Source organism: Neopsephotus bourkii, unplaced genomic scaffold (assembly GCF_033783945.1).
Source record: "Neopsephotus bourkii isolate Nb327-2 ecotype Australia unplaced genomic scaffold, CSIRO-AGI_Nbou_v1 NB_1749, whole genome shotgun sequence".
NCBI classification, from domain to species: domain Eukaryota; kingdom Metazoa; phylum Chordata; class Aves; order Psittaciformes; family Psittacidae; genus Neopsephotus; species Neopsephotus bourkii.
Window position 1 is genome coordinate 7,949,953 of NW_026902223.1, and position 22,426 is coordinate 7,972,378.

The window sequence follows — 22,426 nt, forward strand, 5'->3', positions numbered from 1 at the left end:
AACACAACTATGAATCAACCCATGATCAGACTCGCCTGAAGCCTAGAAACCCATATTCACACTACTCACATTATAAGCAGCAAAGGGTTGTGATCTGTAATAGATTAAAGTTTATCTCAGCTCAGCTGAAGCTGATGCAAACTTTGCCACTCATTTGAATGGGGCCAAAACTCCAGCCCAAGTTGTTGGACTTAATTTCTGGGTGGCACCTGTCCTTCCAGTCCCATGTTTGGCCTTTTCTGTCATAGGAAAATATACTTCAGTATTCATGAGTGTAGAGAAGATGGTCCTATGAGCAGAAGTCAAGTTTTACCAGTATCTATAATTAAGATCCTATCAGGGGACAGATAAATCGGTCCCGGGCTGACAGCACAGAGAGGAGAAAAAAAGTAATATAAAAGATCAAATTCTATTTCAAAGAGACACTGGTATCAGACCCAGTGCTGCATTAACTTACCACTGAGAATTGTTTATTCCTGCTAACTCAATATAAGTGATCCTGGCACCACCACAAATATAAAAGGCTGGCATTTGTAACTTGGAAAAGGCCTCTTCTGGCTGCTAATGCCAAGATGCCTCAAACCTGATCAGCAGCCTCCCCCTACACCAAGTCCTGTGTCCTATATTTAATCTAAGGCTTTAACAATTGGAGACCCACCTGATTTACCCCATTCTTGGGCCCAATCTCTCTCTGCCAAGGCATCATTTTAGTAATCCTCACCTCCTTCCTCCAATTAGCTTTGATTTTTGCCATTTTATCAAAGAGTTTGGACTCCCACCATGTTGTGCTGATGCAGCCCAGGTCTCCCCAGCCCTGTCTCCATTCCTGCCACCAACAGTCTCCCCACATGCTACCCTCTGCCTACTGGAGGATGCGCTCCATACCTACACCACAGGTACCACTTGATGCCAAGATGGCTTAACCAGGGTTGAGGCTTTGCAGTCATCTTTCTCCAAAACCCTCCAGAAGCTGTGGCCTACAGTGGAGCTGCAGCTACTCCCATTTCCACTTCTGTTTGTGCAACACAGGTATAAAGCCTAATGAAACCAGAAGTAGCCGCCCACAGGAGGTAAAGTTGGCACAAACTTGTTGCTTCCCCTAAAAACATTACCAATGTATGAAGTTTAAGAAAGGGACAGATCACATCATATAAAACAAAAGGACTTTGGTGCCCTGCTTGCTTTGCAGGGACTCATACCTGCGAATAAGCACACCTTGGGCAGTTTGAAGTGAACAAACCCCATCAACATCCTTCTTACTATGTGAAAGTACATCGTCTGCTCAGCTCCTAAACAAACCCATGTCTCACTAGGCTGTAGGACTGGCGAGGGAAGAGCTGCTCTTTGACCAAGTGTTTACTGGAGGCTGCTCTGCATGACTGTTACACCACTTACCCAAACAGCGAAACTCTGCAGGTACCTGGGGAGGGAATGACCCATGGGTCCAAGGTACGTATTATCGGTGTAACTGTGCAGGAAGGTGTGTTCATCTGGGCACTCTCAGCCAGACCATCCCAGCCCTCACCTTGTTTATCTGTCCAGGGCGCCTGTGAAATGTGAGTGGGAACCATTATACACCCACTCAGGACAGGCGGGAACAGCAACACCAGGTGCAGAGCAATGGAGAAACAGGCGGGCCAACAGTCGGCCTTGGGCAACAGCTCCTCATCTGATACCAGGAATTACAGTGAACACCCCAAAGGGCAGTGCCCAGTGTGGAAAACACATTGAAGATGTCCAGATCCTAAGGTCCTTTCCAGCCCTAACCATGCTCTGATGCTATGGTCCTCCTGCTCCGCTGGAGCTGGTAGGTCTGGGGTGAGCCATGGTGCAGTTGGATGATAATCCCAACAGCAACTGCACAGCTCATGGGCATCCGTCACACAAATTCCCTTTCCTTTCTCAGCTTTGCCATCACCCTCCCACTTCTTGGCAGAAGCCAAAGATCAGATGTTCACCAAGCACTGTCTCCTGACAGCAGCAATGGTGACAGCACCCTTTGGCATATTGGAGGCCCAGAGGTCGGTTTGTAGCAAGGGGAGAGCAGAACATGATCAACGTTTACCCAGCAAATCTAACTAGCACTGAGGAAGCTGATAGGGGAAATACACCAAGTACATAGAAAAGATAAATAGCAACACCTTCAGTGTTGATATACAAATAAAGGAGAAGACATGAAACAGAGATGCCGCTATGCTTGCCTCCCCTCAGCCATCACCTGTGTTTCTCAATGGAGAATCTTTTTGCATCTCATTGCTGTGTCTGAGCTGGTTTTTGCCTCAGTTTTCCTCATTTTGCACAGCCAGGAGCCACATCCTAACCTGGAGGCTATGGCTGATGTTAAAACCCAAGGTGCTTCCCTCCTCACCCCAGGAAAAGCCCTCAAAGTCGAGGTCCTGCAGCACTACCAGGGTATAGCTAAATCCATATGGAGCTCAGAGCACGTGGATCTGCAGAGCTGGAGAGGGAAACGTGTGCTGGCCCAAGCCCAGCCTGTCCTCCTCAGCTGTGGCTCCTCGCCCTTTCCTTTGTGTGCCATGAATTGCTTCACAGCCATGCAAGAGGCCAAAGCAGCAAAGGCAGAGCTGGAATCAGGCTGTCCAACACCTGGGATCCGCAGGGGAGGGAGACCCTGCCAAGAATTATTTTAACCTTCAATATTTCTGGCAGCAGAATATCAGTCAAATGGTTCCTACTGGGTTTTTGGGTTATGTCACTCTGACACAAGCTGGTCCAGACCAAAAAGATCCATGTGCTCAGAGAGAGCAGGGTTTGTTTTCCATGTTAATCAGCTTTCAGTAGCGGGGGAAAGGATGCCTGAAATAATAATCCTTACTAAATTGAACAGTCTCAAGAAGGAAAATCGTGCTGGATATAGTTAATAATACACTGTACAGATGCAGTGTACATTTTCCTCCTCCAAACCACCAGTCGGGCCAGCAGTGGAGTACTTTCCTCCTGCTTCCCAAGTGCTTTCTGCAGAGCCAGCTGGAAAGGGTTGTCCAGGGGCTCATCCTTAAATCCACAACAGAAATAGGGTATGAAACAGCCTCGTCACACAGTATGGCATCACCGTGGCCAGCAAGGGAGTTCTGGTTGTGTCAAAGTAGCAGAGCAAGAACCTGATCCCTTCCAAATTGTCTTGGGAAGGAATTATAGTATTCCCCATTTTTTCCATTTAACTTCTTTTTCTTAAAGCTGAAACTGGCATTTTTAGTGCAAGTTACTTGCTAAGAGAATTTTTCCCTAAAACAGTAGGCCTCCAAATGAAAGACTTCAAATGATGTGAACTACAGTTTCCAGAAAGAAACACGAGGTTTTGGACTGATTTGGAAAGTCTTAAGGAAACACTCACCATTAGTCAAAGGGAATAAGCTGCACGCCATTGCTTGTGGCTTTCTGTGCGTTTATCACTGCAGGTGGAGCTGAGCCCCATCACCCAGCATGTGCCAATAGGGAGTCACCACAACCCAATGGACATGGGCAGCTTATTGCACTATGGCAATGTGTTTGGGGCCAGAAGAACAACTAACCTGTCCCAGGGGTGGATGAGGATAAATATCCCCAAACACTTCATACTCAGACATACCCATGTGCTCTTGCTGAGCTGGGAGCAGATTGTGAGCTCTTCAGTGGATAGATGCAAATAACACAGTGGCAGAACCCAAGGCTTGCCCCAAGGTGATTGCCAAACCAGTCCTCATTTCTTCTCACCCTCTTTTCTCTCTATTTCTGATTTTGGGTTAAGGTGAAAAGCTACCAAGTGTTGCAAAACATCCATTCTGACAACAAAATTGATTGCACTGATGAATGTGTTGGGCTTTTGTCTCGATATAACCTTATTTGTGACTAATTCAGCTCACGTTTCCCAAAGTTTTGGTCAGGAAGCTGAAAAAGGTTATTTTCCAGGTTGTTACAGGAGTGGCATTCATCATTAGAGGAAGTTCCTGTCCTGTTGGATACAGTGGGAGCTGTACCTGGGTTAAGGAACTCTCTCTGGGCTGCCATGGGAGCAAGGGGCAGATGCTAACGCACTGAAATTACTTCTTAAAAATTACTTTAAAAAAAAATAATGTGAAAAGCAACAAAAGTGGCTTTTTTCATCCCATTTTTTGACTCCAGCTGCTGACCTTGGCTCTGGGAAAATAATTACTCTTGACTTCGAAGTGGGGAGGGTTTGTGCGCCAAAGGCAAATGTCTATAGATTTATACTATTTGGAAAAATCAAACGGCTGCAAGCCAAGCCATCCAGCTTATAAAACACAACCAACCCTCCAGGGATAATTTAAAGCTGACCCTGCAGCACTGAAATTCCAACCATAGATGATGCAAAACATAAGTCACACCATTTTCTTATCTGCTGGATGCTCCCATCACTGGGGGCTTCAGAGACAAAGACCAGGCAGAAGGAGACTGAAAGAAATGGAAAGCAGGGAAAAGAAAGGCTCTAAAACAATGCGCTAATGAAGGAGAAGAGGCCTGGCAGGCCAAAAGGCAAACTCTGCCATCCCCACAGCCAAGAGTTGCGAAGGCAGCCACAGTCCATGCTTTTTCCATTGTGCTCCGCCAAAATAACTCTCAGAATTCTCCTGGGATGAAACAACTCACTCCTTGCTGCTCGGGCAATCCAGGCTTAGATCCTGCTTTCGACTAACAGAACTGGGCTGTGATGGTTTGTTCCTATGTAATTAGGACTCATCTGCTGGTGATCAGTTTTGTTTCCACTCCTCAAGCCTTTAAGCACAGCTGCCTGGAAAATCCTGTTAAATCTGAGATCTATGCCAGAGGACCACCCAAACTTGGATGCAGCAGCACCTTGTTCCAGCACTATCACAGGTATCCCTGCTGGTGGCAAGACAGTTTGGCAGGACAGAAAAAGCCATTAACACCCCAAAGCTCTTGAGGAACAGAGAAGCTGCAGGAGATCTGCCTATCTGTGCTTCTCACAAGCAGGAGCACTGTAAAGAACGTGGCCTGCTAGGGGGTGGACTTGGCTTTCGTGTGATGAGGGTTTAGGCTACCATGACTGCAGTGTGCTCTGCCTTGCAACTCATTACACCAGGTTTCTGCTTCGATTCACCAGGACAATGCTCATCGAGAGCAAACGGATGTAACAGCCTGACAGCAAAAAGAAATACATGCCAAGGCTTCAATAATGACAGAGTGAGAATTTCTCCAACATCAGACTCTAAATAAGGGCACAGTGATGAGACATCCAGATTGAGCCAACTCAGCATTCAACACATCTCCTCTCCAAATGCATACCACACATTCCACTATCTGCCGGGAGAACCTGACCCATCACGTTTCACATGAGAGTTTCAGTACTTTTCAATCAGACAAACTTCACAAGACCAAATCCACAAAGATAAGATCCACTTCCACCATCCCTGTCCCTAAAATAACCAACTGCTGTTTGTGACCCTCTATGTACACACAAGGGTGCACATTCACATCTGAGGGATGCCAAATTCCACAAGGGAGAAGATTTAATTTCAGTTTTCCAACTGGTTTGGGTCTCCAGACTCCAATAAAGCAGCGAGTGGCGTGCTTTAGCACTTCACAGCTGTAGACACTGGGGAGGAGTCACGAGCATCGTCTTGCAGCACTCGAAGTTATGACTGTTAAATTGCCCCATATGCTGCATGCAAAGTGCACGCGGCTGAGATCACCTCTTTGCTAATCCCCCTCTTTTACCCACAAGCCCTTTGCAGATGTTAGAGAGTGCTTAGGTTCCGCTGATCACTCACAGTGGGAAATTCTGAGAGGCTGAGCTTGTGATTCAGAGGATTTGCCAAGTAAAATATTGGCCTGCGACAATGTCCTAACAATGCAAAGTAGTTGACACCATTAAACAAACAACTGCAGAGAGCATAGCAAAAGGGTAGTTGGAACCGCCAAGGATCTTGCGGAGGTATTACGAAGCCAGACTGGAGTTAGCAAAAGCAGTTTTTATGACAAAAACAAGTGTCTGTCTTTCCAACAGCCCATTCCCTGCACAGAGTATCTCTGCCTAGAGCAGGCCACATTGCTGGCTTCTTTCTTCAAGTTTCCTAACTTCTACAGCATGCAGGAGTAATAGAAAGGGTGAAAACACAATCAGGGCAAGAGTAGCCATTAAGGATTGAGTGTACGTATGGTCACACACCCCCACACTTGGATATACAGCTGCAGATAGAAATGGCAAAAGGAGAAACTAGAGGCTGCCACATTCTCTTAATATAATCACAAGGAAAGCGTTGTAATTCCAAGCAGACACTTTCTTTGCAAGAATCAGCTGGGCTCGATTAGAGGCAGCAGTATTGCTGCCTCCCCATCACGCTGAGAACATAAGCAAATGGAGAGCAAAGACAATTAAAAACACATCAGTCTTCTTTGCCAGCATAACCAGAAAGCCCTTTCCAGCCAGGATTATCAGCATCTCCTCCTGTTTCTTCTCTTTGCTGCCACTATAAAGAGTGCCAGAATGTTCATAGGTACTAATTAACCACCATCAAGCACATCTGTGAACTTCCCTTTCTGAGCAGAAGAACAGGGACAACTTCAGAGCATAACCCCCATAACCAGGTGCTTGCCCTACTCACAATTTCTGTGCAAGAAGTTATTTGCACTTTATTGTCGGGGCAGATTAGACCTAAGATCCATCTAACAGCATCATGAGCCAGTCAGATGCTCCAGAGTAGTGGTGGGATTTCACAGCAGCTGGATGGTGGTCATACCTGTTTATCATCTCATTCTCAATCTGTAGCTGAGCTTCTTGGTACAAGTGGACTAAAACCCTACACACTAAAACACCTCTTTTCCTGAAGCCAATGCTGTGGACTAAAGCAGTTTGAGTGGGATTGAGCTGTCATTAACAGGGTGTCTACAAGTGAGATGACCAAATCTAAACAGGTCACCTTGAGCTCTGTTGAAGTCCATGATGAGAAGCAATAAGCCCCAGAGCATGGTTCCCCACTGGCCTTAGGATAAAGTACCTCTACTTCAGCCTACTTATTCAGACTATGGAGAGATCATAGAATCATAGAATAGTTAGGGTTGAAAAGGACCTTAAGGTCATCCAGTTCCAACAACCCCCCTGCCATGGGCAGGGACACCTCACAATAAACCATGTCACCCAAGGCTCTGTCCAGCCTGGCCTTGAACACCACCAGGGATGGAGCATTCACAACTTCTTGGGCAACCCATTCCAGTGCCTCACCACCCTTACAGTAAAGAACTTCTTCCATATATCCAATCTAAACAGCACCTAAGTTGCATGCTCCCTTCCAGTTGGGGGTAGATCTTATAAAAAGAAAAGTTTAGCTTTGGATATCTCATAGACAGCTGCATTTTGGCAAGATGAATCCCATCATTAACATCCTATAAAACTCTGGTCCCTCTGCACATCCTCTATTATTAGCCTCTCTTTGCCCGTAGCACAGTACCCCAGGGAAGGAAACAGCATCCTGGCAGTGAGCACAGCAATGAAGGAGAGGCTGGGGAGAGGCACCCGGGGCAGCACGGGGCTGGCAGGGCACGATGACCTCCCAGATATTCCTTCCACATCCCGGGAGGGCTGCCCAATGCATTGCTCCATGTTCCCACGCCTTGTTTCAGCACATCTTCAACACCCTGCTCAGCAGAGCACAGCCTGGATGGGGTTTTAAAGGCCTCTTGTTGCCAAGTGAGGGATATTTCTGTGACCTTTCTCACCATTTCCTATAGCAATATAATGCTAATTTGAAATGTTGTGCCCTGCAGCTTCCCCATAAGACAAAATAAAAAGCAAAACACAAATAAACAAGCCAATGGACCAGATGAGTTTTTCTATAAGCAGTAGAAATAACACAGGGTAGTTTCCTGGGGATTTCTGCATTGTGGTTGGATTCTGTGGTGCACAATAAAGGATGTTCTGTGATTGAAACTCCTTCTGTGGTCGGAGCATTTATAGCATCCCTCATGTGGATTCTTTGCTGTCTGCTAAAGGTTCAGCTTAGATGTCAGTCTTCTCACTGCAGCTATTAATAAAAATGCTTTTCTCTCTTGAGCTGCTTATTTTCACACAATTTAAAGACTAAAAATCTTTGAGGCCACTATCAAAATGTCACATTTCTGCTGGAATTTGCCCAGGGGTCCAAAACCTAGTATGCAGGGGTGAATATGGATGGGATAAACAAACACACGCTCACATACACATAGCCACGCATGAGCACGCCATCCTTTTCTCCTTAGGGAACTAGGATGAAGATAAAATTAAAATACTATTTAGAACTTGAAATTCTGCCATGGAAATCTACATAATTTACTATTTTTAGCCAAGTAAAGGCAAAAAGTCTTCTGTGATCACACTCTCTGCGAGTCTCCACACCCCCAAAGAGGTTTGTATGCAGCTGGCTGGGATCAGCCGTGTGCAAGACATGGGTGGAAGGCTTCAGGACAGAGTTCTCACACGCTCTTTTAATATCAGCATGAGGGTAAAGAAAGAGAGACCTTGAATCTTGGCACTGCAGGAAAGGCAGACAGAGCTGGTCACCCTGCCCAGCCAGCACATGGGTATGGGCTGACCAACTGTGCCCACTGCTACAGAGATGTTTCCAAAGGCAAGTTATAGCTGGAATTTCAGAGGGCAGGATCCACAAAAGGGGGCAGATGTCCAGCTGACACAGAACCCCAGATCTGTGCTTTGCTGTAACCCCAAGGGACTTGTTCTTTCCCTCTGGGCAGGGGTGTATACTTGCTCATTATGGAAATGGTGAGACACAGATTTCTCTGTGCTCCTCTCTAGAGGTGGTAGGATGCACGTCTCTGAATCCTGCCCTGATCTCTCTACAGTAAAAGCAGTTAGTCATCTTGCTTTCCTCACCAAAATGCATTTTGGCAGCCCTTGGGTACCTCATATTTGAAAAGCAGCCCAGTTTGTTTCATAGGTTGATAATGCATCCGCTGCCTTCGCCTTGTTTGTCTGGTGGCAAACTTCGCATGGAAATGGGTTGTTTTCAAGAACTAGAAACTACTTTTGTAAATCACTCATCATACCATTGTCATCAGCCATTTTCCAGAGACATCATCACATCAAATTCAACCTCCATTTCAGGCTTTGACTACATCTCATTTAGCAGGCAGAGAGTATGAAGGAACATGAAGTACAGCACACAAAAATGAGAGAAAGGCATCTTTTTAACACTTTTAGCTCGGCCACAGTTTTCAGCAGATATCCCAGCTGTCAGCCCTGGAGCGACACAGGAAAGCAAAGCTTTGAACAACTGCCATCTCTTCTTATTGATCCACAGCCCTGCTGAGTCAGCACAGGGATACCCTCGATTTCATCACACAGACATGAGCCAGCAATCCAACCATCAGCACAGACCAGGCCTCTTACAATGACCACACTCCAGCTATTGAGAGGCACCTCCTTCATTGAGCAAGTGGTGGAAGACCTCCATAGGACCAACAGCCAGCACAGACAATGCTTGCTGGGTGACCTCCCCAGCTGGTCCTTTCAAAGCAGGTATGAATAGCATGTATCCGGATCCTCCTTGCTTGCTCGACACCAGAGGATGAAGGCAAAGCCTCCTTCCCCTGCCCTATCAAGGCTGGGCTTCCCACACACTGCTTTAAAGTCGCAGTGACAGCATGCAAGTGGCAGGTGCTGAGCTGTTTGCTTTTGCTGGCTCTGAAGTAATTCCTGTTTGTGCATTTCAAGACACTTGAAGTAAGCAAGAGTGTGACACATGAATCACAGCGCATGAAAGAAATAACTGAGGCTTAGGAGGGCCATGGCAAAAGCAATTACAATCGCTCCCTTTCGGAGCTGAGCAGATGTTTAAAATTATGTCAGCGACCTCCAAACCATAAACATTTCTCAGGAAAATGTAGATGTGGTTTGCAAAACAAGGAGATGTGTCCGATGTAAAGCAGAGGTCCCTGCTAAGCGAACCTCCTTTGAGCGGTGGGAATGTCAAACATGCTTGACCTCCACATCAGCAAATGAGCACATTATAAACAATGTTATTAATGGTTCTGCTTTCACTACAACGAGGAGTCTCCCTGTTTGGTTAACGTACAGCAAGCTGGTTAGAGTGTACATAGTTTCATGGCCAAACCACATTAAAGCAGTACAGGGAATTTGCTCCTATTGTTTCCAGTGAGACTGCAAGTGGTAGGTGGCAGGAGAGGAAAGACAATGCTAATCCCAGTGCCATCTGGATCACTGTCATTATTTCATGTTTAGATGCTCTGCCTTGAGCCGCTAAGTAATCACCACCCAACTGTTAAGTTAGACACGAGAGGTCACCAGCTCCTCTATGAAAACAAACGACAATCACCAGTGCAACACAAGCACGTATCTCCATCCACATGCAAAGTCTGCTCACGACTTAGCCCCTCAAAAAAGCTGCTTTTACCTTGGGTAGGGGGACAAGAAACAAAGTGAGGTGCTCTACCTGGTTCTCTTCCCCATGTATTCCCACATGCTACAGCCAGTGTTAACTACTGCATACCCAACAGAAACATCTCAGCGATCCCATAACCTTCCTGCGAGCAGAGCTGAGTCTAGGCAGCTGTCTACATCCTAACCCATAGCATATCCCATATCCCAAAGCACACTGGAGTTTGTTGGTCACAGACCACTCAGATTCCCAACCCAACTGCCAGGTGTACGTGCCACCCCAGACTCTGTGTGGCTGAGAGCGAGATGGGAAGCATCAGTTCAGGGTATTGAGGCAGTGACACATAAACTAATACTACATAGAATTGCTCAGACATTGGTTTCTAAGACCCTCCTTCATAGCAGCCAATAAAGCTGCAGGAAGGCCAATGGACATGTCCTAAATAGCAGCTCTGAGAGCAGCAGAGTGGTTACAGATTTCAGGCCACCAAGGAAATCCCTAACGAAAGTCACATTGGTTTTGGTCATGCCCAACCCCGTCCATGTGCTGCATTCCTGTAACTGAGGGGAGCTGGCTCTGGTGGAAACAGTGAAGGGCTGAGCCAGTTCTTCTGTGGTTCATGAGTCTGAATATTTCAGGGCTGATCCTCATACCGCTAAACCTCCCCAAGTGACCATGCTGCAATGGCCAAAGATCTTGACATCAGGACTAAGGAATGCGGGCTCACATTGAAAATGCATTAAATGAAGGGTTAATGCAAACCCAGAGAGAAAACGCAGAATGAAAGGAAATAGAGTTGTCCAACAGCCTCCCTACCTGTGCAGACAAGTAATGATGTCCCAATAGAGAAAAAAAGCAGAGACCCATCCAAGGAGCAAGTCGGCAGTAACTGCAGTAAAGAGAGGGAAACGGAAGGATAGTCCCTGGGGATTAAGTATTCCTACAGTGAAAGTCTGCACTTTGTGATGGACTTTCTTGTGCAACGTTGGCCAGGCCACAGAGGCTAAGCCAAAACTGTTGGATCCAGGGTGGCCCTGGGAGCCTGACCTGTCCCACAGGGCAGACAGGCGGCACTCTCTCCACTTCTTCGCTCTTTCCAATGACAAGGATAATTCCTTTCCTATTTCACAGGCACATTGGGAAGATGCACAACAGCGTCAGCGAGGCTCTTGGGGATGGTGGTAAGGAGACCACACCGATAGCCAGGCTCTGACAGCATTGCTTAAGTCTACAAGCATTTTGGTTTATGTAGCTGACTGATTATTTTTATCACTTAAGGACTCATCTACATCTTATGAGATTCCTTCAGATGTCTGATTTTCTGAACTGATAAATCCCTTCCCTCCACCCCCAAGACATCACTTTCTCTCCCCCTTATTTTATGAGCACAGAAAAACCCCACAGTAGACTAAACACCTCCCTTGTCTTGGAGACTGTGAGGAGCAGCAATTTGCCATTAAGGACAAAAGGAGCTGATAGCCCAGCAACATCCAGGGAAATGAAAAGCAGATGAAGATACAGCCCCTATAAGCTCCAAAAACATCCAGAGAGGCACAGGAGAGGTGGCAGGACATCCTCATTGTGAAAGGGGATGACTCTTAGGGACACCCAGAGTTGTTTATACTGGACAGGTACTGGGCTAACAGTCAGCATCTCAATCCTTTCCCATTAGCAATAGTGAGCACTCACAGAAAGCTCCTCTCTGCCTCCGGCTTTGGCCATGCGATGGAGGAAGTCACAGGGACTGAGGAATGTGCACCAGGGAGAGCAAATAAACAGAGGTGTGCAAATCTGCTAAAAATAACCCAGGAATTGCGGCTCTTGGAGGGAAACACAGGCACTGGTTTGTTCACCAGCATCTACCACAATCGAGGCCTTGTCTGAACAGGTGGGTGGCTTTCCTGGCAAAGCCTATCTTAAAAAACACCACCACGCAGTAAAATCCCTCCTCGCTCATTCCTGCAGCCCCTCTGTTTTCATCCAGATTCTTGCCAGGGGTTGTCAAAACAAGGAAGGAAAATGAAGCTCTGACATTATTTTTGCTGTTTTCCCCACTGCTTTCCAGGGTATTGATGTGCTCCAGGCAGCACCAAAATGCCCATAGCTGGTGACAAGGGACAAGGCTGGCAGGGGACACAGCAGTGCCAGAGCAACCTGTTTGAGACTCCCATTCAAGGAGCTCTTTGAGGAAAAGACCTCAAAGAATCCATAAAGAACTGGAAATGGGGTTGAATTATAGATCCCTGTGTGGGATCTATATTTGAGGTCTCAAAACTGAGTAACACAGGCATCAGCCATGTCAGGAGGAGGGAGCAGGGGATGCATGCGATGGAAAGCTCAGCAGAGGCACTGGGGAAAAATGGGGTTGTGCAAGACCAGTAAAATGCATCTCCTTCCAAACATGGGGGTTGCAAACCAAACTCTCTGGTAAGAAACCCAAGCATTCTGCTGGCTCTTCCAATTCATGTCTCTAAGCTGAGTACAGGCAGATCTCCTGAAGTCAGGAGGGATCTGTGCATGTTAAGAAATCGCCTTGCATTGAAATGCCCTGGTGACGTCTTCTGTTTCTTTGACTTCTCCCTTAATTGAAGTGTTCCAAACACAGATAACCCCAAGCCCCTCGAAGCAGAATCTCAAAGCAAATATTTCCTCTCACTCTTTTTATTTTTTTCCATTTTGGCCATGCTTCTCAGAAGTCTCCTTTCATCTTGCTCAAGCCTGAAATGTACTAAAAGGCTCCTTAAAGGGGTAACTCTCCAGCACTGAGCATGTTTCCCTGCACCAGAGAGCGCACAGCAACAGGAGCATGATTTCTCCCATCTCTCACTTTCCAGAGTGTAAACTCAAGCTTAAACCCAGACTAGCTGGTCTCCACTTGGTGCAGAGGATGGCCACTACAATCACAGCCATTACCTTTGCCCTGCTCCAGCCCTTCACTAGAGATGGAGGCATGCCCGTCACCTGCACTGTTACACCCTCATTCCTGGAGGAGGCACAATGGATATCAGGAGCCCAGCTCCAACAAGATCTGTGGAGCTCACGGGAAGGGATGGCACAGACAGACCAGGATGTGGGGTTTGGCACAGTCAGGAAGATATGTGACACCAAAGCTGTTAATCATCCCAGAAACACAGCACTGGTGCCTCCCCATTGCTAGTGGGAGTCAAACACCATTCTGTGTAGCAGTTTATTGCTGTTTCACATCTGGCCCACAGGAACTGGTTACTACAACCCGTGCTGTCAGCAGAGACCAGCTAACCTGCCCCAGCTTGCTTATTGCTTGCTTCCCACCAAACACCCTAGGGTAAACACTGCAAGGTTTGGGGGTCTATGTTGCACCATAGGCCAGTGCTGGCTTGAAAATAGTTGAGTGCCACAGCTCCAATGGTCTAGGACAGAGGGCATCTCCTGGTCCAGCACAACAAGCACAGCTGCTTTATGTCTCCCTTTTCTGGGGCACCCAGAGGCTAGGTCAGTGGAGCTGAGCAAGATGGACAAGTATCAGGATATTCTTCCACTTGGTCCTGAAGACAAAAACCGCACCTAAGGACTCTAAAAGCAAGAGCAGACCATGCATACACAACATGATGCTCTGGGGAGGCTGCATCATGCTCTGTGATACCCCACCCTAAGCATGCACCCAGCACAAGGCAGATTGGGGTCCACCCTCCCAGTGCAGATGTGCCTGGTAAACTCAGCATAGCTCCCCTGAGCCTTCCCATTCTTGGCTGCTGATAGAGTCAAACACAGCAGTATCAGCCCAGCTGCTTTCTGACTTGCTTCATGTAACCTCAGCTCGAGTGCCTGATGAAGATAATCTGCACTCATGGCTTCCTCTGGGTCACTGGGAATCCTACAGACCCCGATCAAAGGGCCCTGAGCTGGGCTTCAGATCTGGCTGCTCCGCCACTGTTTCAGTGGTACCAAGAGGAGGACAAGTCTGGCCTGTGCCAGGCTGATACCGACTATAAAAGTAATCTTCAGACTGCACAGACATTGAAAAGTCTTTGAAGGGAGTAAATAACTAACTTCACTTGCAGAGGCACATATTTGACCATATTACCTCATCTCAACTGCAAAATATCCAGCTCACAGATGGTCCTCCTGATTTCTTCCCCTTGCAAAACTGCATCCAGCTCCCCCTAAAGCTGATTTAATAGCCTGTTGAACCGGTGTTGTCCTTGGCCATTTTCTCCCTATTTTAGGTGAAGAAAGTAAGCCTGAACTTTTTTTATGTACCACTCAACCACTTTTTTCCTTGCTCGAGACACCTGGTTCTAGCATTGTGATTTCATAAATGCCTCTTTATAGCAGACAGAGCAATACTTTTCTGCTTACTTTGACTAGTTTTCAGTCTGGTTAAGCTCCAATGACTCCAGCAGTTACTTTTATTTGCAATGCTGCGTGCAAGTCAACTCAGAAGCTGGCCTTGTGCTGGTTATACAGTTTTCAGGCACTTGGCCTCTCCATTTCACAAAGTTATGGGTAGGAATGGTATTGAGAGGGCTTCTGAAGAAAAAAAACAAGGCAGCAAAGAGAGACGATGGAATAACACATCTTTCAACTCAGCACTTAATGTCTGGGTTTTTAAGTTTTCCACTAATGCAGGAAATAACTTTGGAAAGGTTCAAGTTAATGAGGCTACAAGAGTCGATTTTCCCTATCTTTTACTAGAAACTGGTCCAAAATTTGCTGCTTTACGCACACCAAGGAGTGCTCTAGGAGGAAAAAACCCTCTCTTGCTGCATGCCCTGCAAAGTGCTTCAGGAGGCCACCCTCCTAAAGTGATCATGAGCGCTGGTGGGAAATGGTCCCTTGGATGAACAGGAATTGCTGTAAAACAGCATCTCCCATTGAGAACAAACCCTTGGCTTTGAGGAATTTCTGCTCAGCACAGGTATAGCTCCAGGGGCCTTATGGATTGAGGCTGCCTAGGAAAAACCCTGAAAACACTGGTTATTGGCAGAGGAAAACTGAGGTTTGTCACTTGGACTGCTCTTTCTTAACTGCACTGCAAAAAAAAGGGGGTGACATTGATGTAGGATTCAAATCTGCTGTCACGTACATGATTAGGGTGCTCAGGACTTCCTATATCCTCCAATAAATCTATCTATGGCCTCAACAGTGCTGTAAATTATAACTTAAACCAGGCAGTCTCCTGCAAAGGTGGTTCTGCATGTGCACTGGGTAGACCAGTCCTGTGCCACGGTCTCCATAAGACACTTGCAAAAAACCCCAATCCACCTTAGCTTAAAAATCAAGGCTGTTCCATCATAAGTAACAGAGTTTAAGCTCTTTTTATTTGCCTTCTGGTACTTAAGTGTTCAGGGTGAAAAAGATTCGCATCTTCCAGATTTTCTCTACGACTCCAAAAGTTAAAACAGTTTTCTCATGTAACCTTTTAAATCAGAACTCAGATTCCCCCTGAACTGGAGGGGGGAAGGAGGGGTGTTAAGGAAATCATTAAAGTTGCCAGGACTTTGATAAGGACACGGAAGCAGACACAGCCATCCTGGCATCGCAGATGAGAGAAGCAAAGCAGACCAGTGACTAATACCACATCCAGCAAACACAATCCAAAGTAATTCAGGTCAAAAGTGCTATGTTTTCCTCTTTCACTTAAAAAGCAAGACAGGAAATGTATAAAAGCTGACAGGACCATTAGGGATTTTATAAATGCTGCTTCCTGTGGTACAGAAAAAGGAAAGGAGAGAGGCACTGGGCCAAATTATGTGCTAGAGCAGACGCACGCGACTGTGATGCAAAGCAATGCACTCCAAAACCAGCGGACCTGCACGCAGAAGAATAAGGTGATCCAGGATCTGCTCTGCAGTGAAAATGGGGACAAAGCTTATAACCCACCCCAAGGGGCCAGTGGTGAAGTGGTGCTCACCATGGGGAGAGGCTGTCCAGCACCTGCACTTCTGATGAGTCAGCAGCTCTGGCCCCAACCTGAAACCAAGCGAGGCCCCAGGACAAGGAGGGGAGGTTGGTTTTGTTTTATTTTCTCCAAGGCTTCCTGTATGAAAACATGACCTCCTACCAACATCAGACCATTCTAGCGAGCCAGCAGAGTTAAATAACAGATTTGGCACTTTCCTTCAGTGTCTGCTACCCTGCTCCGAGTCATGTGTTGGGAATTTGGGGGGGGAGAAGGGCTAGCAGGGAGGCAGGTTTGTGTTTGTCTTGGAAAGCTGCACACAAGCCTGACTTGGAGCATCACTCAACACAGGTTGTTCTTCGTTTTGCTTCGACCCTTGGTGGCAGGCAGGGAGCCTGCTGTGCTGATCCCTGCTCCAAAAGCCTCATGCCTCCAATACCCATATTCCAGCTTGCTCAGGAAAACAAAGGGATGGCATGTAGATTTGTTTAAGAAGAAAGAAAGGAGGCAAAGAAACAACACTTGCCATGGGACAGTGTAGCTTTACAAACATGCTATGGGGCTGGAGGGGTTCCCATTGGCCATGGGAAGATACCATCATTCAGCCCAAGTCAAAGCAGGCATGGGAGCTCCTTATTTACCAAGCAGCCACTTCCCAACCAAGTTCAACATTGCCAAGTCAAGGAGTTTTCATACATGCCATCCACAAAGCTTCATCTTCAGAGGGACTTCAGTGCTGGATATTGACTACCAACAGACCAGCAGTGTCTCTGGGGGCTTTAGGAGCTTCGGACCAAAGCATGTCAACCCAGAGTCCTACCCCAATCCCTTTGCAGGTGCAGCCAAGAGCAATTAAAGCAGAGAGTGGGTGTAAATCTGGCTGAATCACGGCCGATGGCCTGGGCGAGCTGTGGGGATGCACAGCACCTTGCTGGGGCCCTCTGCACCCAGGTGTATTTGGCTGCCTGTTAGGACAGATGGAGGCGAGATTATGCCAGAGGAGCCACTGGCTGTGACTCTGACACAGCTTTGAAACAAATGCAGAGGAATCCACTGTGCACAACAGAGACGAAGCTCTTGGAGGAGTGCTTAGATTGTTCAGCAGCCAAAGCAAATACATTTGCTCTGCAGGTTATAGAAGGCTGTTAAACCAGCCGTGCAACCGACTCCTCCAAGCCAGAAACAAACTTGTTGCTCTATACTGGAGCCTAATACCTACAGTGAACCTGTTAAAGTTCACCAATTTTCCTGCTGCCCTCAAAGGATGCACATTATAAATAAAAAGGTGAATACTTTGAGCAACAACACACTTCAGATCCAGCCCCAAATTTTCATTGTTAAATAGTTAGCCTTTTTCTACTTAATCTACGGCAAGGATTCTCCCTTAAATCTCTGACACTAAAAAGAAGTCTAATACATGACTGCAGCAGAAGACAATGGCTAGAAGAAGGAGTAGAAGTGGTCTCTGGATTTTATTTAGGGTATCATCCTGCAAATAGCCACTGCTCAGCACTGCACTTGTTCCCCTAAGCAGTTCCTCTGAGACCATGCCTCCTAAGGGCTATTGAGGCAGGGTCTGCACTGGCTTGCTTGAAAGCTGGCGGCAGAAAGTCACTGTGGGTTTGTTGCAAGAGGAAGGGAAGAGAAACCCATGTGTCCCTTGCTCCTCTCTTTGCACAAATAACAGCTCAGCTGTAGGTAACAGGGACCAAAGGATCAGTGCTGCCCATCAGTCAGATGCCAGGGATGCTCAGCAGAGGCACACAGCAGAGTATGTCCTTGGGGTGGCAGCCTGGTAAAGGATACTCCCTAGGCATCGACTGGCTTGATAACAAGGGAGACTTGGAGGAATATTAATTACAGAGTACCTATCATGAGGTTTATTTCATCTCCAATGTACTTTGTGACTAATGAGTCACGTTTAACTCGTAGCACCAACCTCTGCCCTAACTCCATCAGCACTAAATCACTGCTTTGGTTGCACTGAGCCCCAGTCCAGCCCACATGGCCTGGCCTAGGAGCACTGCAAACACATTCAGCTCACAGGAAAAGATGTCCCTGCTCCTTCCATAAAGGAATTTACACAAAATACATGTAGCAGCTCCAAAAGTCCTCATCTACCGCTCCAGGACGCCTGTTGTAGGAGTGTTGTTTATGTGGACAAACAACTCTTGTGCCATATGCTGTTGCAACACCCGCCTATCTCATCGCGATCTTCACTTCTGTCAGCAAACAAGTCCTAAACACCACTTAGCATCCACACAGCGTCCTGCTTGCTGCCACAACATCTTCTTGCAGGGCTCCTTGCGCAACAACCAGACTATCTGGATTACTCACCAGTGCATGGTTTTCTCAGGATTCATTTGTTGCTTATCAGAAATCAAAGAAGGATTTTTATGTTTGTCAAGACAACAGCCCCTAATCTTACACCAGGTAGGGCTTATGTTTGTCCAGGTCCCTTCAAGCCATAAACCAACCTTTAAGGGATTAAGAAATACCCTTCCCTAAGTATAAGGAACTCAGCAATTGCCGCCAAGAGATTTCTTTCCTCTTCCTCAGAAGTGGCCAGCCGGTCCATGTGGGAGTGTGGTGACTGATGGCCGTGGGACTGTGCATTGCCTTACTCGGAGGCTTGGGGGAGCCAACCATTGAAACAACCACCAAAACCCCATGAAGAAAAACACAAACAAACAAAAGGCACTTTCATTGATTTCCCCCTTCACTGGCAGCAGAAACACCCTGCAACTGCTGCAGAGCAGCACACTACACCCAAAGTAGTTCTGTGGTTGTTTATTCACTGAGATTATAGTCATGCCTCAAGGCTTTATCTTTGATGTCTGAAACTTTGTGGGCAAAATTTGCTGGAGGCAAATAATGACTTCCAGTACTCCCCATCCAGCCCAAGGTCACAGAGTTAGGCAGTGGCAGAGTGGGGACAGCACACCTCTGCATGGGGGAGTCCTGGGTTGACCTGCAGGCACCCACTTTCCGACTCTGATTGCACAGGCACTAAGGCCTGTGTCATCAGGATGAAATCAATGATAAATTAGGCAGCGAAACCCTGCGTGGGATCTTGGCTTACATCCATTCAGGAAAAAAATGGAAACAATCAACTTCACCGGGAGCAAACCATTTGCTCTAAAAAAGCAGGTAAATGGGAAATCAATAAATCCCAACTCCATGGTCAACCAGAGACAAGAGCACAGGGACATTTGCACAGCGAAGGATAGAGCTACCTACAATAACTCGCTTTCATGCAGTAGGAATAGGACAGATTACCAGATACAGCAGATTGGATTCCTTCAGCAAGAAGCAGTCATACACACCAAAAAAACACTACAGGTTAGTGAACCCTCAGCTTAACAAGGCAGTAAGTCACGAGGACATACATGTGATTCCCCTACAGGAAGGCCAGATGCTGAAACAGGAGATGCTTTTGCAAGCTCAGGAGAGCCCCCATAGGACAGGACACAGCCACATCTCTCTGGCTTAAGGCCCAGGGACACAGCACAGGAAAACACTGAAGAGCAGCTTTGACACAGGCTGCAGGGCAGGGAGGGAGATTTCACACCAATTAGGAAATGCTCTGAAGAAGAGCTTGGGCAGAGGGAGTAGAGTTTCAAAAAGCCATGCTATGCCAAGACATTGATTGTACCTAATTGGAATCTTTCAGACAAATGAAAGCAGGAACGCTAGCGGGAATTTCTACATGTAGAGTGAGTGGGGAGAATATTGTATATTCCATTTGAAGGGGTAGCAAAGGAAAGACAGCCAAGAGCAGTTTTCCAAATGGAGAGCCAGACGAAATAATATATTAGACCTAGTTTTTGGCAGCAGGAGCCAGACTTGAAGGGTCTCAATGCAGGCCCAGAGAATCTTTCACCTTTCCAAAGCCCCCAGTCCAATCTCCATTTAATGCTGTCTCAAACTCAGTGATCCAGCTGAATCCCTGGTTACAACGTGAAGACACCACAGGATTTAGATGGAACGATGCCAGCTTTGTTGTCAGGAGTCAGAAGCAGGGAGGACACCAGCTATACTCAGGTTTAGCCTTATAGAGTTTCACATTGACATTTTCTCAGTTCCTGCATGTTTGGCCGAGATCAAAAAGCAAAGAAGTTTGGTGAACAGCTTACAGTTACGCCTGGTTTCCACTTAAAACCAAATGGCCCACACCAAACTGATTCCAGATTTGCTCTGAGGACTTGCAGCCTTCAAGGCATCAGGATGGAATCTGTATGAAATTCAAACTCGAGCCCAAGTCTGGCACTGGAAACACAACTCACAGCTTTCAGCAAAGCATCACTAAATCCTTCAGCCTCTTTCAGCCTCACTTCATCCCACCCCAGTGCCTGTGCTGCCAGGAAACACTGCAGCAAGCATGCTCCAGCATGGACATGGACAAACCACCATGAAAAAGCTACCATAGACCCATGTACACAGATTTCTTTCTGCTGACTTCTTGGTATGTCCTACATGAAAACAAGCGGGGAAACAACTTGAGAGCAAGGATGACAGCAGAGAGCAGCCAGATCCCAGCAACTGCTGCACTGGCTGCTGGACAAATAAACCCCTGGGAGCATCACCTCTGCAAACACACAATGTTCACAAGCACAAAGGGCAGAGACGAAGCAAAGAATGTGGGAACAAAGAGCAGGCATTTTTCTGAAGCATCTTGGTGATGTAGAGAATGGAAATTAACAGCATGTTACACTACTCATAAGCTATGCTGAAGTGCTCCAAGAGCCATCCTAGATCCAGCTCGATTTTACAATATATTGCTTTTCGGGACGTCCAACTGCATTCCTGAAATAAGACCCTCAAACCCTCTGAAGATGTACCAGCACTATGAAGACTCTAAGATCAAGAGTAAGTTATTAATACATAGCAGAAGTGTGCGAATTGAAGGGGCAGGATCAACTGCCTCCAAATAAACAAAACTAAACATTCTATTTTGAGGTAGAAACATTAGCAGACTGCAGTGCTGGAGAGGATGCTGTCAGACACTTGGATACAGCCCAGCCGAATGCAAGAAGTCAGAGCAAAGATGTCTCATAGTTTATGTTTGGGGCACGCAGAATGAGGAGATGGATGCAAAGTTTGCTCCTCCATGATCTAAAATCTCCAGACGATGCTCCCATCTTCCCTATAGGCGTTTGAAGAGTGAGCTGCTGGGATTTCCTACCGATTCTATTCACACAGCGGTCGGATATTGGTGAAAGCACCTCGGCGTGGCACTGAAGCAATCTTTAGTTTCAAGGGCAAAGAAAGCCAAAGGAATGTGGTTTCTCAAAGGGTTTGTCCAAGTAGGATAAAGTTTTCTCTATGTTTTCTTGCCCAGTAGCTGGATTTCTGATTCTTTTCTCTGGTGCACAGTCATAAAACAAAGCATGACAGGGAACAGGTTGCACACTGAGCTTCTGAAGAAAACACATTTGATGCTTGCCCAAATGTCAGGCTTACACAGACGTTTTCTGCATTCCTCATCAGATTTGTCCAACTCTTGCACAACTACAGAGCCCTGGCACTTTTTTAAGACAACGCTGGGCTTTGTGTACAAATGGGGAGTTCCTGGAGGTATTCCCTCTGGTTTGTTAAGTTCGCTGTGGGTCTTGGGACCCCATAAAGGGAGCGCAGACTCCCTTCTGCCAGAGAGTTAATAACCAGCACAGAAAGCAGAGCTGCTGCTGACAGACATTGTTTCTATAACCTACAGACTGAAAGGGCAGCGGGGATGGGGGAGATCAATAGACCTGGAGTGTGTGTAGAAGTCATCGTGTCTCTGATCAGGTTTCCTCCAGGGGCTGCGTCTCCATTTTTCTTTCCCTTACCAGGAAAAAAGAGTCAGTTTGGACATAGATCTCCAGGCATAACAGAAGAAAAAGAAGGGAAAAAAGCATAGTCTTCTCCCATTTACACTGGTGTGAAAGCAAGCGATCAGTTTACAGTGCTGTGTCTGAGAGCACTGATTATCTTATCATTTTACATGTTTTCATCCAGATTAATGAAGCTTTCATGCTCAAAGCATTTTGGTCAACACTTAACATTAACATCCCATGTTTAAGTGCTTGTAAAAGCATTTGTAAAACGATGAGTGGGATTGTTATTTTTACAGCCAGGATTCCTAAGAAAGTGAGTCACATGCAGCAGCATTGCCTTGTTTCTTTGTCCTTTC